This window comes from Tamandua tetradactyla, chromosome 15 (genome assembly GCF_023851605.1).
Source record: "Tamandua tetradactyla isolate mTamTet1 chromosome 15, mTamTet1.pri, whole genome shotgun sequence".
Lineage (NCBI taxonomy): Eukaryota > Metazoa > Chordata > Mammalia > Pilosa > Myrmecophagidae > Tamandua > Tamandua tetradactyla.
Window position 1 is genome coordinate 75,185,239 of NC_135341.1, and position 16,383 is coordinate 75,201,621.

General features: G+C 38.5%; 1 protein-coding gene and 1 long non-coding RNA gene across 21 annotated transcripts in view; one reads left to right on the forward strand and one right to left on the reverse strand.

Annotated features, from left to right (window-relative positions):
• The window catches only part of CPNE4 (copine 4), a 694,898-nt gene that overhangs the window by 72,590 nt on the left and 605,925 nt on the right, over positions 1-16,383 (reverse strand). The window lies entirely within an intron of this gene.
• Positions 1-16,383, forward strand: part of LOC143657580 (uncharacterized) — a 95,283-nt gene that overhangs the window by 65,072 nt on the left and 13,828 nt on the right. For 2 of the 4 annotated variants that reach the window (XR_013162906.1, XR_013162907.1), the window contains exon 4: positions 15,430-15,551. The exons of the other annotated variants lie outside the window; for them this stretch is intronic. This is a non-coding gene — a long non-coding RNA (uncharacterized LOC143657580). The remainder of the gene's footprint in view (positions 1-15,429; positions 15,552-16,383) is intronic. 4 annotated transcript variants of the gene reach the window in all.

Here is a 16,383-nt window from a genome sequence, read left to right on the forward strand (position 1 = left end):
AACTACTTAATAAGCTCTGTGAGAACTGGCTGTTCATCAGTTTCTGGAATCCTGGGAGTGTGGCAAATTTCTTATCTTTTTTTTTTTTCAGGTGAATCCTTATATAACTCAACCAAACTAGAAGTCAACCAAATTCCTTTAAATAAAAACAGCCTAACCAGCATAAACTCCCATGGAAAGTTGCTAGCAGTAGGTTTGGCACATAGCTCATGCTCAGTATCTTTACTCCCAAATCTTCATTTCAGGCTTCTGGGCTCAGGTTTTCTTTCTGCAGAATTAGGATAATATTTCTCTCCTCCTACCTCAGACTCCTCCCAACTGAAGGATGAGTAAAGTAAAATCTGTACAGCTTTGAATTCATCAGAATTTGAAGGCATGTGAAAATGCAAGGAATTAAGGAACAGAAAAGACACAAAAGAGAAGGAAGAGTGAGTCAGGGAGATCAGCCCTTACCACAGAGGAAGGCAAAAAGCCTTTGATGAGCTGCATCTATTAGTAATTAGTTCTGCCAATCTCTGTAAGGCTTTGGCTAAATGAAATCATGGCTTCCTCAGGTCCACCAGGGAAAATGAGGGCTAGGGACACGCTGCAAATGAGCTCAGCTATAATACAAGTTAGAGCACAAGCTGTTTCAGATCTTATTCTGCACTTGAATGGTAAAAATTTAGGGCCTGAGCAATATTCTGACGCATGTCCTAATCAAGACGTATTCCTTAATTCATTAAGTGAGAACTTACCATGCCTTGTCCTGAGTTTTTCACAGAAATGTTAATATCTTAGGTTCAATGGAAATTTGGAGATCATTCCACCTTGCATTTTAAGGATAATGAAACTGAGGTTGTGGGAAGAAACAAACTTAACCAACATCACACAATTTATTCTTGAGAGCATTGCTTTTAAGACTTTGCCTTACTGGCTTTTAACTTAGAGGCAATAAAAACTTCATCTTACCCATTCAATTACTTATTGTGTGGGGCTATTTTTATCAGTTTCAGTGCTGTTACATATCTTATTTCACTTGATCTTCTCAACAACACTTTGAGATGAGCAGAGGTATCATTTCATTTTACAGATTAAGGGACTAAGGCTCAGAGAGGCTAGTCCACCTTCCTTAGGAACTCAGATCCTATTATTTCTAATGGATAGGATAGTGTCTTTAATGTATTTTAAAACAATTTGTAAACTAAAGGTTGCAATGGCAATGTTATTACTGACTTTATTATACTTTAAAGTTCAGAAAGAGAAGGTATAGAGAATGAGATAGTGGCCTGAAATGCATGTCAGAGAAGGGCAAATCAGAGAGAAAAAGAGAATAAAAATGAGGTAAGTTGGGAGGGTATAAAGGTTCCTAAGTGTGCTGGTTTGAAAGGATGTATGTCCCCTAGAAAAGCCATGTTTTAATCTAAATCCCATTTCGTAAAAGCAGAATAGTCCCTATTCAATACTGTATGCTTGAATTGGTAATTAAATCATCTCGCAGGAGATGTGATTTAATCAAGAGTGGTTGTTAAGCTGGATTAGGTGACAACATGTCTCCACCCATTTGGTGGAGTCTTGATTAGTTTCCGAAGTCCTACGAAAGAGGAAACATTTTGGAGAATAAGAGATTCAGAGAGAGCAGAGCAGAACAACATAGCCACAAGAAGCAGAGTTCACCAGCCAGCAACCTTTGGAGATGAAGAAGGAAAATGCCTCCTGGGGAGCTTCATGAAACAGGAAGCTAAGAGAAGAAGCTAGCAGATGATGCCGTGTTTGTCATGTGTCCTTCCAGAAAGAGAGAGACCCTGACCGTGTTCACCATGTGCCTTTCCAGATGAGAGAGAAACTCTGACTGTGTTTACCATGTGCCCTTCCACTTGAGAGTGAAACCCTGAACTTCATCAGCCTTCTTGAACCAAGGTATCTTTCCCTGGATGCCTTTGATTGGACATTTTCATAGACTTGTTTTAATTGGGACATTTTCTTGGCCTTAGAACTGTAAACTTGCAACTTATTAAATTCCCCCTTTAAAAAGCCATTCTGTTCCTGGTATATTGCATTCCGGCAGCTAGCAAACTAAAACACTAAGAATTCTATAGATAGGTCCAGCAGTATTCTAAGCTAGTAAAACTTGCATACATTGTGTGATTGCTTTCAGGAGATAGCTGATGCTATATTGCAGTGATTCTCAAAATGTCATGCATCTGAACTACCTAGGGCTTTTAAAGCATATATTTATGGGCCTTGTGCTGGTTTGAAAGTATTATGCAACCTAGAAAGCCATATTTTAATCCTAATCAATCTTGTGGGAGCAACCACTTCTCTTAATCGCTATTCAACAATATAGGTTGGAAACTTGATTAGGTTATCTCCATGGAGATGTGACACACTCAATTGTGGGTATGAACTTTTGAATAGAGGGAGATATAACTCCACCCATTCCAGGTGGGTCTTATTTAGTTTACTGGAATCCTTTAAAAGAGGAAGCATTTTGGAGAAAGCTTGAGAATGATGAGATAGCCAAGAGAATGACAAGAGCCCATGCAGCCTTTGGAGCTGAAGAAGGAAAACATCCCCAGGGGAGCTTCATAAAACAAGAAGCCTAGAGAGAAAGCTAGCAGATGTCACCATGTTCACCATGTGCCTTTCCAGTTGAGAGAGAAACCCTGAACTTCATCAGCCTTTCTTGAGTGAAGGTAACCTCTTGTTGGTGCCTTAATTTGAACATTTTTACAGACTTGCTTTAATTGGGACATTTTCTCAGCCTTAGAACTTATTACATTCCCCTTTTTAAAAAAAAAGCCATTCCATTTCTGGTATATTGCATTTTGGCAATGAGCAAACTAGAACAGGCCTCATTCCCAGAATTTCTGATTCCATATGTCTGTGGTGGGGCCCAAGAATTTGCATTTCTAACAATTGCCCAAATGCTGCTGCTTCTCTGGGGATCACACTTTTAGAATTGCTGCTATTGTGTCAGGAGTCAGACATAGTGAGAAAAGGGTCTTGATGTACTGGTTAAGAATGGTCTCCAGAAACTCTTGAAAGAGACCCTGATCATTGCTCTGAGCCTACTTCCAAAATATTAAAGAGAAAACAAGGGTAAGGATAGGTGGTAAAGAAAGAAGAGAATAAAATGGAGCAAATCACAATAGGCTACCAGGATTTTTTGGAGCCACTAAGCAACAGAATTGCTTTCCACTTTATGTCAAGCCCCAAACTATCACAGAAAATGGAGATGGTCTTTAAAACATTGCCAATCCCACGACTTATACTAAACATATATATCACAATAGCATGTAGCATGTGACATTCATTCCCATCATTGCCCTGTTCCAAGGAGACATGCTGGTGACCAAACTCTCTGGGCAGCAGTGACCCCAATCCAGGATGCATTCTAATAACCTCAGCCTGCTGGGTGGTAAATTATCAGGCATCTTTTTCTTGTAGAATGAAAGTCAAGTTGAGACACTTCCTAGAACTATGGTTGACACAGCTGTGTGGGGAGGTTAGCTTTCTTTGTGCAGCTGGGCACTCTGAAGAAAGAGAAGCCTTTATAGAAATTTCCTTGTGAATGAGAGGAGGCAGTGTGGCAGGAAGAGCTCTGAAAACCCATGTAATTACAGTTAGCACGATGAACTTGGTGACTGGGTGTGTAGGGAAGGCACTGGCAGATTAATTAAGTGTTGCTCGTTGTCTTTCTATGATATTTGCAGAGTCAGTCAACATTCCCAGCTGTGAAAACCACAATAGAGCAGGTATCATGGGGAGAGGTATGTAGGGCAGGGAGAAAAGAGCATTCATGACTGTTGAGCTCCCAACTCTATAAACTAACACAATCCCATTCAATCCTCCAAACAACCTGTGAAGTCTTCATTGTACAGGTTCAGAAAAGCTAAGAAATTTGAGTTCACACACCTTGAAAAATATTCAAAGGTGTGCTTGATTTCCATGTGCAGCTGTATCATTATGTGTGTCTTGCCCATAGAATTCCCTGGTAATAAGAATCACCTGGGGTGTTTACTATACATGCAAATTCCAAGGCTTCTTCCCATATTCAGAATCAAAATTCCTAAATAAGGTGCCTGAGAATATGCATGTTTAATAAGCAACCCTAGTTGGTTCTTAGAGCGTGGTTATTTCTGGGAAGCCCTGCATTGTATCATACTGCTTTGTCAAGTGACAGAGGTTGGAGAGGAAGAGGAGGTCATGAAGAACAGTTAAGGAGGTAGAACTGATAGGACTTGACGGTGACTGCAGGGAAGGTAAAACTGGTTTTCTTTGATTTCTGATTTGAATTTCCTGTCCTAAATGCTGTGGGCCTCAGAACCCCATCTTGCAATGGGATCCTCCTCTAACTAGAACAAAAGCAGTGAATGGCTTGCTCTGCTGTGCACTCCTGGGTGTGAGTACACCAGGAGAGCTTCATCCAAGGCACAGCAGATACAGATGTACTACTCTGCTTGCATAATGTGTTGGAGATAAATTTAATAATACATATAGTTAAAAAGAAATGTAAAAGTGTTTTGGGAGAACAGCCAATGATCATATGCTTGTTTTTAGAGCACCAAAGTTACTGTAATTGTTTGGTTGATTTAAAAATAATGATGATGATGTATTACAAGGACATGATTTAAGGGGAGAGTTTCTTGGAGCAAGAAATTTTGTTAAAATTTTCAAATTGACTAAAATGTGCTAGAGGATAGATCTTTTGGCAGAGTGCGTCATTTTTCATGGGCACTTTAGGATTCAGAATTACCTGCCACTCTCAGACCAGTTAATTTTACATTTTTTGGATTTCAATGAAGAGACCATCTGTGGAAGGCAGAATAATGGCCATTCAAAGATGTCCATACTCTGATTCCTAGAATTTGTGAATATGTCATTGTACATGGCAAAAGGAACTTTGAAAATATGTTAGGAACTTGACATATTTAGTCAAGGAACTTGACTAAGGAACTTGAAAGGTGGAGATTTTGCAGTATTATCCTGGTGGGGACCATGAAATCACAAAGGTCCATATAAGAGGGAGGCACAAGAAGAAGAGAGAAGGGGATCTGACAATGGAAGAAGTCAAAATGACATGATTGTTGGAAGTGGGCCACGGGCCAAGGAATCCAGGCAGCCTCTAGAAACTGGAAAAGATAAGGAACTAGATTCTTCTGTAGAATCTTCAGAAGGAATGCAGCTCTGCTGATATTTTGACTTTAGCTTAAGTAAGACCCATTTTTGACTTCTGACCTCCAGACCTGTAAGATGATAAATGTGTGTTGTTTTAAGCCACAGAATCCGTGGTAATTTTTTACAACACAATAAGAAACTAATATACCATCATCATGTAACTTTTATCTGTCATTTCCCTGTTGAGTAGGAAGATTCCTGTGGCCAAGAGGAATCCTAAGTACAATCCAGCATGGAGGTCAAATTAAGACCCAAGCTCAAATTCTATGTTATTGATCTTTACTCAGAACTATCACTAGGCTGATAAGCCCTAGTTCCCGCTCCTGACTGTGAGACCCATGGAGTTTCCATTTCTTATAATTCCCAGTGACAGTACCCCATCGCAGGGCCTTTCCTAGGGTCATTTTCTCTTTCTTCTCCTAAAGGCATCCTTTAGGCTGTTATCCCTTAGAAATTACAGTTTTTCCATAGTCATCTTCAGAGAATCTTGCCTCCTGACACCTTTAATCTCTAAACATCATTCTGAGGGTCTTGGAATAAAGGCTTCCTAGAAATTAGAACATTAAATGGCATGTATGTGGGTCTCATGTTCCGATGTGTTCTTTCTTACTGATAATCACCTGGCTTCCTGAGTTGAAGCCTGTTACTCCTGACTCTGTATTTCCAGGAAAACTTATGTACAGGCATTAGCCCTAGGTCTAGCTGTGATTTGCTATCTGGTTTCAGGAACTCTCAAGAATATCCTTTAACCTCCATCACTTACCCCCAATTTTGGTTTTAAGGAGTGCGGTTAATCTCCCTGCAGCGACTTTAATATACTAGGAAGAGTGGCAGCTTGAGTTTTCTCCTTTTGTCAATGAATTAGAATATCTGCTTCAACCCACACATGAGCTGAGATTGTTATGATATGAAATATATTTTGAATTCTTGTCTTAAAGTTGCCTCATTTAAAAGTGTAGAAGGCCATTTCCTACATCTACATGGGACAGACATAAGCAGATATCAGCTGACACCCAATAACAAAGACATTCCAAATAAGATAGCGGATAACTTGGTTGACACATGGGTGCTTAGCTTCAGGAAAATACGTGGTAACCCCTGATCATGGGGAAAGGAATATGGTGACCCAAATGAATAAGCATAGCAGGGAACATTCCTAGAACCTAAGGAAGGGGGACCTAATTGTCAGGAGAGCATTTGGTAGATCACATCAGAAATGACATTCTTCTGCACAGTGGCAAAGGGAGATGGTTTGAAAGGCCCATACTGAAATGAAATCTATCACTGGATGATGATTTTGTTCTGGTTATGAAAAGTGGTGATGGTTCCTGCAGATAAACCATTGAAAAATTCTGCTCCTCCCCACCCCAATCCTGCATGTACATTTTTGGGAGGTGGGTTTCTCTTACCTGCCTTCACAGGGATCTGCCTCTGTTCAAGGCACTTGAAATATTAGAACTGGAGTTGGGGCTGATTTTGCATCACCATCTTTGCCTGTTTCTTGGTCCCCCCACCTAGGGGCTTCTACAAGAGATAGGAGTATGATCCAAATTTACTTTAAACTTAGACCACACACTATAGATCATAAAGGATAAGAGGTACAAGGACAGAGGAGGAGCCAGTTATTTAATGGGACACTACAAAGAATTAATATAGATAACTCTCTCTGAAGTCTACAGAGTTCCCATCTCTATCCTTTCGCTAAATAATCAACTATGTTTTTTCTATGTCAGCTTTCCATGCACCTAAACTCTACTATAGTGATATATTCAAACTAAAAAAAAATAAATCTGAGCTTTTATTTTTATGCAATAAAACAGATGTAAGTGAGCTGAAATGAAATCTATCATTGGGTGATGATTTTGTTCAGGTTATGAAAAGTGGTGATGGTTCCTGTAGATAAACCATTAAAAATTCTGCTCCTCCCTACCCCAGTCCTGCATGTACATTTCTGGGCCAATGATTTCCTCTTCCCAGACATGGGGCTGCCCAGTAGCCACTGGCACAGGTGAGTACCCTGAATCGTTCATCTCAAGAACTATCATTCTTGCCCAAACTTCACTTCCTTAGTCCTGGCAGGTGCTTTCCTTACTTCTACTTTAATTCTCCCTATTGATAATTGATATCTGCCTCAAAAAAAGCTAGTATAAGCTGCTGAGTCAAGACCCTTCTTAGTTAAAGATGGTCTGTGGTCAGAAGCCTTGGTGATCACACAGCGAGTTAGAAATCCAGAGAGCCTCTTTTGTTTCTCAGATGTGGCTTCTCTCTTTAAGCCAACTCTGCAAATAAACTTACTGCCCAGCCCCTACATGGGACATGACTCCCAGGGGTACAAGCCTCCCTGTCAACATGGGACATGACTCTCAGGGATGAGCCTGACCCTGGCACCATGGAATGGAGAATGCCTTCTTGACCAAAGTGGGGAAAAGAAATGGACCAAAATAATGTCGCAGAGGCTAACAGATTTCATATGATGTCGAGAGGTCTCTGGAGGTTACTCTATGCAAGCTTCGGCCAGATATTGCAAGCTAACACAGCATGCCAAGCTAGCAGTATGCCTGAAGATCGTGGGGAGTGCTCTAGGCTCTATAAAAGTTCTTCCTGGTAAGTTTATTTTTCTCTGAAGATTGAGAGGAAGATTAAGTGAGAGGGAGGAGGTGTAACTGAAAAATTGGGATGTAAAAAATAACTCTGACTACTGACTCATCGTATAGATATTTCTTTTTAGTGTCTAGTGTTTTAGAATAGCCAGAAGGAAACACCTGAAGTTGCTGAACTGCAATCCAGTAGCACTGGTCTTTGATAATGATAATAAAATTATATAGCCAAAAAAGTCAGTTACCTGTGTTTGTGTGGATCGACATCTGGATGTTTTGTACAGACACACACACACACACATATATACATACACATATATGTGCATATATACATATATATATGTTTCTGACAGCATATATTGTCTTAGTTAACCTACTTCTATTGTAAGTCTTAAAATTGGGTGGACTCCAATACTGGTGGTCAATAAGAGGATGGGGAAAGGGATATGGGACATTTGTGGTTTTCTTTCTTCTCCTTATTTCTTTTTCTAGAGTAATACAAATATTCTAAAAATGATCATGATGATGAATGCACAACTATGTGATGATTTGTGAACCACTGATTGTATACTTTGAATGCGCTGTGTGAGGTGTGACTATATCACAAGAAAATTACATTAAAAAAAGTTGAAGAAGGAAGTATCACCAATGCTAATTTTATGTCTAAATTTCTTTTTGCTGACTCTTTATTGGTGGTGTTCCAATATATCATCTCTAAAAGTAAAATAATTGTTATGAAAGGTCAGGAGTAGGAAACAGAATGGAAAGATTATTTCTTTGTTGTACATTTCAACAAAATTGTAACTTTATCACTGACAATTACTCAGTGTCATTAAAAGAATTCTATTCTTCCTTTAAAAAGAAAAAGAATGCAGACTCTCAGACACCATCCCCCCTGCTGCCTGACCTACTGAACTAATATGTGCAGTTAAACAGGAACCCCAGGTGTTGTGTGCACAGTAAAGTGAGAAGCACTGCTTTACCTAACTAATTGGCTGAATTAGACATGTTGACTTTTAGGGTCCTATATCTTTTTGCTGGGCTGATTCATTAATCAAATAGTCAATTAGCACCACCTCTGTCTTAAACACTAAGTTCCATTGCTAGGAGGTAAATAGCCCCCTTTCTTTCTATTTTCTGTGGCATTTTTTTGCCACATCACCCTGACCTTTAACTCTGAAAGTGTGCTCCTTTATCACCAACTTGCTTACTTTTGGATATCTTGCCTTTCTATGCCTTTTCTGAGTTTTGTCTGTCAGCTTGGCTGTTCCTTTTTGCTCTACCATGAATCCGTCTGGATTTTCTGATTCTGATCTGAGATATCTCTGAACCACGGTTGCATCTCATGCATCAACCTTGCCGAGGCTGCTCAGACTCAGGCCCCTGCCCTGTGGTCAACTCCTACCGCTCCATCAGCCCTTGTCCTAGTTTTTTATTTCACACTGGGATACATGTCAGCTTACGTGCTGTTGTGATCAGGGTCCAGGCTTCTAGTAACTGTGGCTGCCCACAGAGACTGCCAGGATCATAACTTGGGGAGAAGTAAACTGTCCTTATACAGGAAAACGAAAAACCTCATTTCCCTGCCACACTTCCTCCATAACTTCTTTTTGTCACTTTATCAATTTGTGTTTTTTTCCCTTTATTAGAGAAATTATGGGTTTATAAACAACCATGCATAAAATATAGGATTCTCGTACACCACTCCATTACCAATGCTTTGTGTTGATGTGAAACATTTGTTACAACTGATGATAGCACATTTTTGTAATTGTACTATTCATTAAAGTGTATGGTTTAATTTATGATTCACTGTTTGGGTGGTGTAGTTCCTTGGATTAAAAAAAATATTGTTACTATATACACAATCTAACATTTCACTCATAGTCAGATATATATCTCAGTGCTGTTAATTATGCTCACAATGTTGTGCTACCATCACCACCATCCATTACCAAACCATTTCCATCATTTCAAATAAGAACCCTGTACATTTTAAGTGTGAACTTCCCATTCCCTATTCCCGCCCCATGCCCTGGTAACCTGTATTCTAAATTCTGACTCTATGAATTTATTTATTCTAATTATTACAAAACAGTAAGATTATACAATACTTGTCCTTTTTTTTCTCTGGCTTATGTCACTCAACATGATGTCTTCAAGGTTTATCCATGTAGTAGTCATACGTATCAAGACTTCATTTCTCTTTACAGTAAAGCTGAATAACATTCCACTGTATATATATATATATATATACCACACTTTATTTATCCATTCTTTGGTTGATGGACACTTGGGATGCTTCTATCTCTTGGCAACTATGAATAATGCTGCAATGGACATTGTTGTGCAAATATCTGTTTGAGTCCCTGCTTTCGATTCTCTTGGGTATATACCTATATTGCTGGGTATTGCTGGGTCACATATTTTTCTATACTTAGCTTTCTGAGGAGTCGCCAAACTGTCTTCCACAGCAGCTGTACCATTTTACATTGCTACCAGCAATGAATGAGTGTTTCTATTTCTCCACATCCTTGCCAACACTTATTTTCTGTTTGTTTTTTTTTAATAGCAGCCATTCTAATGGGTGTGACATGGTATCTCATTGAGGTTTTGATTTGAATTTCCCTCGTGGCTAATGATGTTGCACATGCAAGTATTTCTTTTTAATTGCAGAGCAACAAGCCATGACTAGAAAAACAAAACTGCTATATTTTCTAGAAAGCTTCAACTTTCCAGATAAGAAAAATCTCTTCTGAGAATTTGAACCAAAGCTGGTACACACTTAGAGTTGTGATCTGATCTCACACTACCAGAGCAGTCCAAAAAACCTCAAGCAGAGAATTTAATTTAAAGGGGTTTCAGGTTGGTCATTCCTCAAGTGAGTAGCAAAAACAAACATAAATCCTTTCTGAAAGAACTTGATTTGTAGCTCTGTTGTCCACTAGCTACATATAGCTACTAAAATTCAAATTTAAGACAATGAAAATTAAATAACAAAAATTCACTTCCTCAGTTGCACTAGCAACATTTCAAGAGCCACATTTGGCTAGTGGCTTCATAATGGACAGAACAGATATAAAACATTTCTATTATCAAAGAAAATTCCATTGAACCACACTGACCAACAAGAATAGTGTGCTGGTTTGAAAGGATGTGTGTACCCTAGAAAAGCCATGTTTTAATCCTAATCCCATTTTCTAAAGGCAGCCGTTTCTTCTAATCCCTATTCAGCACTGTATGTTTGAAACTGTAATTAAATCATCTCCCTGGAGATGTGATGTAATTGAGAGTGGTTGTTAAACTAGATTAGGTGACGACATGTCTCCACCCACTTGGGTGGGTCTTGATTAGTTTCTGGAGTCCTATAAAAGAGGGAACATTTTGGAGAATGAAGGAGATTCAGAGAGCAGAGAATGCTGTAGCATCATGAAGCAGAGAGTCCACGAGCCAGCAATCTTTGGAGATGAAGAAGGAAAACACCTCCCAGGGAGCTTCATGAAACCAGAAGCCAGGAGAGAAAGCTAGCAGATGATGCCATGTTCATCATGTGCCCTTCCAGCTGAGAGAGAAGCCCTGACTGTGTTCACCATGTGTCTCCTTACTTGAGAGAGAAGCCCTGAACTTCATCAGCCTTCTTGAACCAAAGTATCTTTCCCTGGATGGATGCCTTAGATTGGACATTTCTATAGACTTGTTTTAATTGGGACAATTTCTTGGCCTTAGAACTGTAAACTAGCAATTCATTAAATTCCCCCTTTTAAAAGCCATTCCGTTTATGGTATATTGCATTCCGGCAGCTAGCAAACTAGAACAAATAGCAACACACTATTGATTGGAAGGTACAGCCTGATTTCTGAGATGTAAAAGGGTGAGCAAATGAGTGTCTTAGATTCAATGAAATACAGTAGACTTTTCATACTGAGATGAATTAAAGACCTTTCTTTGAGGACTTGTGCCTAAGAATGACTGGGGACTGAGCACATTCTCCAGAAGCCTGAAATCATGGAGAATTACTCTTCAGCCCTCTCAGCTTCTAAAATAGTCAGGAGCCAGTTGCTGTAGAGCTCATTGAGTCTGGCAAAATGGGGAATCAGCATACAATCTCATTACTTGGATGAGACACTGGTTTTGTGGAAATTGGAATTGAATGCAGAATAACATATTTTCAGATATCTGTCTTTCTACAACATGTAATCTTGAAATTGAATTCATTTTTTATTCAATTGATGTACAATCATTAGATTGTACTTTTAAAGTGTATATTCCCAACAGTCTTAGTTTTGCCTGGGCTGCTATCACAAACATCACACAATAGGTTGGTTTAAACAATGGAAGTTAGAAATCCAAATTAAGGCACTGACTAGAAGACTTATTTCTTCCCAGGGTTAGAGGTGTTTCTGGCTGGTTTGGCAATCTTTGGGTTCCCTCGCTTTCTTATCACATTGCAATGTCCTCTGTTTTCTCTTCTAGATTCCCGCTGACTTCCAGTTTCAGCTCCTCCCCATGGTTTTCTCTAACTACGTTTAGGGACTATAATTTCTTCTGCTTATAAAGGACTCCGGCAATCAGGATCAAGGCTCACCTTCATTCAGCTGGGCCATACCTCAACTAAAATAACATCTTTAAGAGATCCTACCTATGAAGGGTTCACACCCACAGGAATTTGGATCAATATCAAGAACAGTCTAAATTGGGATGCACAATTCAATCCATCACACCACCTCTCCAGCTTTCCCCCACCCTATCCATTGCACATCCCTCTGAGGATTCACGGTTTTGACAGAATTTGGAATACACAAGTTTCATGTAGAGAAGCTATGTAGACCTATAGTAGACCTAGAAAATGGGGCTACTATTTTGGGTTTGCACAGGTGTGAAAATGTAGAAACAATACCTAATGTACCTTAACAATGGAATGTTTAACTTCTTGAGGAATTTACTTTGTGACCACCTATTTCTCAATTGCTGCCTGTTTCTTTCCTACTCCAATATATCACCTTATACAGAAAAATACAAGTCATTAATACTCTTCTTTTTCCTCAGTTAATAATAAGGGACAATTTGAAATATGTTCCCATTAAATTAAAGTTCATTTAATGCAAAAATGGTCTCATATAGTATTGAATAATCCCAAGAGTAAGAAAAACTTGTTTTTCTTGGTGGGGTGTGGTGGGATGAGAGGGGATGGTGGGAAGTGAAGGAGGAGGGGAATTGAAAAGAATGGAAGAGTTATGGAAGGAAATTTACACTTACTGAGTGACAACTATGTGCCAACTCTGTTTTAGTGATTTACACCCATTTCTCATATTATCACATGAAACCCTTTCTGATGTAGAGATAATTATTTTCATGTTTTGAGTGAGGAAACTAAAACAGGGAGGCTAAGTACTTTGCCCAAGGTCACATAGAATAAGGAGTAAGTAACAGAGCCAGACATCTGCTGATACCACTCTACAGAAACTGCTGTTGTCAATGCGTGTCTTGTAAATGAACTCACAATAATAAATCCAATAGACAATTTTCAGTCCTTGTCTTTCCTGATCTATTAGCAGCACTTGACACAGATGATAACTTCCTACTCCTTCATGAACTCTCTACTTTTGGCTTCTAGGACATAACATTCATTTGGTTTCCTTTCAGTATCATTAGATGTACACCTTCAGATTCCTTTGATGATTTTTCTCATCTCCTCCTTGAATTCCTACAACTTGAGTATTCCAGAGCTCAGTCCTTGAAAATCTTTTCTCTATCTGTGTGAATGCCCTAGGCCAGGTTTTCTCAGCCTTGGCACTACTAACATTTTGTGTCAGATAATTCTTTGTAGTGGGGTTATCCTTGGATTGTAGGATGTTTAGCAGCACCATTAGATGCCAGTAACATCTGCCCCAGTCATCCCTAGTTGAAAAAAATTGTCTTAGTAGATCTCATCCTGCTTTAGAAACCATTGGTAGGCCCAAAATTCACAACCTTATACCCCAAGTTTTTATCTTCAGTTCAGACCTCTCCCCTGAGCTTCTGCTCACTCTACCTCTTCATTTGGGTGTCTAACATGTACTATCCATTTGGGCTTTCTACCCTGAACTTGCTCCAGATGTAGTCTTCCCCATCTCAGGTAACGGTATTCCCACCTTCCCAGTACTCAGACCAAGACCCTTGTCTCTCTTACACTCTGCATCCAATCCTTCAAGGAATCTTATTGGTTTTGCTTTCAAAATATATACAGAATCCAGCTCCATCTCACCATTTCCATGAATAACTTCATGGTCCGTGCTACCATCATCTCTTGCCTTAGATTATTGCATTTACCTCCTAACTGGTCTCTGCTTCCACACTTGCCCCTCCATAATTTCTTTTCCACCCCACCCCACCTAGCCATAGGTATACATTTTAATGTAGAGGAAATACATTCTTCTTAAGCACATGTGCAGTATTTATGAAAACTAATCTCTGGCTAGGCCTAGGCAAGTCTCAAAAAATGTCAAAAAAGCCTGTATAAAACAGGTCATGTTTTATGACTACCACTATTGTTAGAAATAAATTTTGTACAGCTACTAAATCTCCATACATCTAAAAAATGTTAAAACCCATTACTCTAAACTCATGGATTAAAAAAGAAATAATAATGGAAACTAAAAATTACTTGGGACTGAATGGCGATGAGGCCACTAAATATCAGAATTTGTGGGATGGGACTAAAATGATCCTTCAATGAAAATTGAAGCTTTAAATGCTTATGGTAGTTATAAAGAAAAGCTAAAAATAGTAAGCCAGGTGTTCAACTTAAAAATAAAAATAATAATAGACTAACAGAATAAACTCAAAGAAAGTAGAAGGAAAAAATTAGCAGATGATTTTGATTTAATCCTCTCTTGAGCTATCTAGAACCTTTGGTTCAGAACATTTTTAAAGGCTGCAGAGAATTCTATTATGTATTTTGTTATGTTACAATTCATCCATGTTGAACATTTCATTTATAAATGTGAACATGCATGATTATTTCCACAGAATAAATTCTTAAAAGTAGAATTGTGAGAGTAAAACTTTTGTACATGGCTTTGGATATATTTGAGGTTTGGGTGGTTAGTCACACTGAACTCAACTAATGTTGGAGATTATATCCCAACCCTTGATGCCTTTAATACCAACCTACTCATCCTGATCTTGCTCTTGCTCTTTGGGTGCTAGAACAATATATTCTCCCTATCCACATGTATTTTCTTTTTTTCATGGGTAGGCTCTGGGAATGGAGCCCGGGTCTCCGGCATAGCAGGCAAAAATTTTGCCACCGAGCCACCATTGCCCGTCCTGCCACATGTATTTTTATTTCTCAGATAATGAAAACACATTTAATAGTCTCATGAAATTTGCATATTCTGAATATCCATTAACTGGCTTAGATTTAGAGGATATGAATGCCACGATTGGCAAACATTTTGCCCAAGTTTCGTCCATAGGAAATTTGAAAGAGTGCTTCATTTCCCCTGGTATAACTGTCAGAATCGATGAAGAAAGTAAGTAATCAAACTCACTTATTATTACAGTCCAATTTCATTGAACTTTGGCTAGTAAAATAATTCTAGGGATAATTAAACTTGGGTTTGCAGTTAAGGAGCCAGTAATGCTTGATAATTTCACAGTCAGTTCTGATTTGCTTATCTCCATTCTTCAGGTGGATATTTTAAATTGGGTAAATATGATTACTTCTACCTTCAACCTACTCTGACCTCCCATGTTGTGGTTCTTGAGCCTGGATATACTTTACAACTGGAAGGAAGATTAGAGGATAAGAAGGTAAAGGTGCAGCAATATTCTCTCCAAATTCCTGTAAGAACCTGCCTGAAGTTTAAAGATTCTGTAGTTGTATTTTAAGAGATTCTAGCTTCCAGTTTTATATCATCACTTCAAATAAAACCTGAGGGGAAACTTCATCTGAGTGGAAAATGGGGGGAATTCTCTTTGTCTGAAAATTAACAAGCTCTCAAAGAGATCTGGCAAAATCAACGTGGCAACATCTCAAATTGTACTTGGACATAGTCACATAGGAACTTTTAAAATACTAATTATTTTACTGATAGCTTATCTTTATGGAGAACTTCTTTGTAATAGCTCTTTTATGGATGTTTTATAACTCAGTCATTAGGATCAAAATGAATTTAGGTTCTTGGAATACTTCTATATGATTTGTTAGAAGAATTGTCTTTTGTACATTCTATTTCTCCAGACTTGTATCCATTAACCTTTCCCTGTTTAAAACAGATTATCAAAGAACAAAAAGTTGTAAAAAGCTTCAGAAAAATTTCCTGATTCAAGAATGACTTAGCACCCATCATAAATGGAAGGTTCCTAAACTTTTCAAACTATCCTAATAATTAGCTTAGATATGATCATTTTGGGGCTCTAAAAATGGTCCACAAATTGTTAAAAAGACTTTTCTAGATTACCAATTCATAAGTTTTCTAAATATTTTTCAAAAGTATACAGTCAGCTTGCATTTAATCAATTATTGTATAAGATATCAGATTATTGTATGTAGACCTCTGATGTCCAATAAGTGAGCCACACATGGATGGCTATTTAAATATAACAATAAAAAATTAAAAAAATTAAAAATTCAGTTCCTCTG